The following is a 2,925-nucleotide window of genomic DNA, read 5'->3' on the forward strand; positions in this document are numbered from 1 at the left end:
ATTACTGGATATAGTCAATAGGATAGTTGTTGTCATGGTAGACTTTTAAACTAATTATGTGGCTGGCCACCCCTTTACAACTCGGAAGGCATGGTTTTGCAGATAAATGAGTAAACGTGAACTACACTCTTAAAAGAAAAGCTTCCTGTAGGATCCTTTAGGATAATATAAGGTAAACAATATACCTTAAGATGAATTTCCAAGCCTATACTCTGCCATCAGCTCGTTGTTGAACCGTTGTAGACTTCAGGGGGTTCTTTTGAAGAAGCCTTTTCAAAAGAGGGGTTCGGTTTGGAACCAGCAGCGCCCTCGTGAGTAAAGGGCGCTCCAGCGTAGAATTCAAATTGAGACCGTTGGTGAAAAGACAACTGGAAGCGGGAAGCGCGCGGATGGTTGGAGAGACGCGACCAGTAAGAGATGACTTGCAACGGATTGACGTGAAAGGTGAGTGAACCTTAGCTATTCGCTAGCTAAGATAATAATTCATCAAACTACTATCAAATAACTTAAAAACAATACATCATGTAATGTACTCTTGGTTTTTCATCAGCTAGCCAAGCTACATAGCCTGTAATGTTAGCTGGTAATTGTTGTATAAATGTTGGTACGTTTTAGCTAACGTTAGCTACAGTAGCTAGCTAGTTAAAGTTACTGTAACGTTAGCTAACTTTAGCTAGCTAGACTCAATATTGAGGAATTGTAGTCATTTAAACCCATGATATACTTTCTCACCATCTCCTTCCATCCCCCTCCCTTTAGTACCTGGTTTATCCTGCCCCTGTCCAGTTAAGTGGTGGAGAGTTTGGAAGCTGTGAGCTCGGATAGAAAAATGTATCAACCACCACGAACAGGTAAGACAGACACACACACACACAGATGACCCAATGTAGATTATGTTCGACTTGACAAAAAGAAGAATACATGAAACAGATCAGATTAGTTAGATGCATTTGATATTGAATATTAATGTTGTTTATGTTGTGTTTGTGTCTAATTGATGTCTTTCAGGTTGGCGTATTGGGGCAGATTGCTCTGTCCTCTGTATTTCAGACCAAAGCAAGACAATGTTTAAAGCTCACTATGGATCTACTAACAGGTTAGTCTCTAAGTATTTGGATGTATTTGAAGTGTGATTATAGTGTGTTCTGTGTTACTACTTTGTCAATCCAATACTAACTGAATAGTGAATTAATGTATTTACAGTGAATCAATCAATCAATACAGTTTGATTATAGTGTGTTCTGTGTAATTCCTTTGTCTTTTCCAACACTAACTGAATGGTGAATGAATGTATTTGCAGTCAATCAATCAATCAATACAGTGTTTGAACAAAATTCAACTCCAGTTGAAGAACTGGGACAAGCTACAAATCTCATTGTGGGGTAGGCCACATGTTATAAAGATGGTTAAAGCTCCTAAACTGAATTACATCATCAGCATGTTTCCACTGTCCATACCTGCCTACACCTTTAACACCATAGACAAAATGATTCATTTGGACTATTAAAAGGGCCAGGATGAACCAAGCTAGATTACAGGTAAAGACTTAGAAGGGAGGATTAAAGCTCCCTAACATGTAATTATAGCAAGAAGCCTTTATAACTGCCCAAATAGACTCTCTTTATTGAGAACTCTAATAGGCCAATTTGGGTTGACATGGAGAAGAACTTAATGCCCCATTTGGAGCATCATATTATCTGAGTCAACACTTAAATGTGGGACTGCAGAATCCCATATTATAAGAGACAGACATGTTCACCATTCCTGAGAAGCTCTGCTTCTTTATGGAACAACCATAAATACAAATTAGGAGGAAAGGTGGTTGTCTGGAAAGACACATTTTTTTCTTCCGCTTTTGCTTCATGTGTCAACTTTAATTTGAGTGTGGCTGTGGAAGACTGGTCCCTTGATGATGTCTGCAAGTGGCTGAGTACCAATGATCTCCATGATTCCATCCCATCATTCCAAGGTCCACAATCTTTCTGAAGAATGCCAACTCTCTTCAATTGTCCACTTTGCAACGAGCATACTGTCTTTGTGTCCAGACGACTACACATATTGGCCTCTATCACCAGCATGAACCACATTTCTAATTACCTGTGGAATTAATGGGTGTGGGAAAACAAATAGATGTTTCAGCGCCTATCGGTCACACATCTACCAAAACCACAGAGCTTTTAAGCCCCAAATTAGATGAGAATTGCCCTCATGATGAATTTGAGATGGGGACTGATCCCATTGAAGATGACATGAGCGATGTAGAGAGTCTGCCAGAGGCTGAATATGTTCAAGCCACAGAGATCAACACTGAGCAGCTAATTGAAGGTCTCAAAAATAATATCTATTTTTTTATTTTGGAAATCAGGAAAGAACACTGCATCCCAGCTACGGTACAGAATAGCATTGTTGAGGACCTCTGAACCATTTTTGATTCATTTATGACACACTACAGTGATCCCCTCAGGTTTCATCTTACAAATAAGCAAATAAACGTGGTTGAACATGACGATCTCAGGGACTTGCTTAACAACTCTGCAGTATTTGAGGAATGCATTAGATGCATAAGCTCTGAGTGGATGCTGGAGCATTACCGTGTGAAAGAATTGGGCATGGTCCGGCCAATTGAAGTACCACTGAGCAACAATGAAGGTTATATAACAAGGTGATTTCAATCCAGCTACATGGTCCCCAGGGTATATGAATATAAAGAGACATGAGACAAAACAATCATAATGAATAAGATTACATGGACAGGGGGACCTGATCCTAGGTCAGCAATCCTCCTCTGAGACACTTCCCAGGAGTCACCAGGACCAAGAAACAGAACACTTACTGTTGTAAAGTCTAGTTACAGCAGGTGTTTACTGCCATCTAGTGGAAGATACCAATAAAACACTTTATTATCAGGGTGTGGAGACTGCTGAG

At 39.8% G+C, this 2,925-nt stretch overlaps 1 long non-coding RNA gene across 1 annotated transcript; it reads left to right on the forward strand.

Annotated features, from left to right (window-relative positions):
* The first annotated feature begins 367 nt into the window (after positions 1–367).
* Positions 368–1,086, forward strand: LOC123484793. The gene is made up of 3 exons (XR_006658705.1): positions 368–444; positions 760–851; positions 1,009–1,086. It is a non-coding gene; the product is annotated as an uncharacterized LOC123484793 (long non-coding RNA).
* The last annotated feature ends 1,839 nt before the right edge of the window (positions 1,087–2,925 follow it).

This window comes from Coregonus clupeaformis, unplaced genomic scaffold (genome assembly GCF_020615455.1).
Source record: "Coregonus clupeaformis isolate EN_2021a unplaced genomic scaffold, ASM2061545v1 scaf0463, whole genome shotgun sequence".
In the NCBI taxonomy this organism is placed as follows: domain Eukaryota; kingdom Metazoa; phylum Chordata; class Actinopteri; order Salmoniformes; family Salmonidae; genus Coregonus; species Coregonus clupeaformis.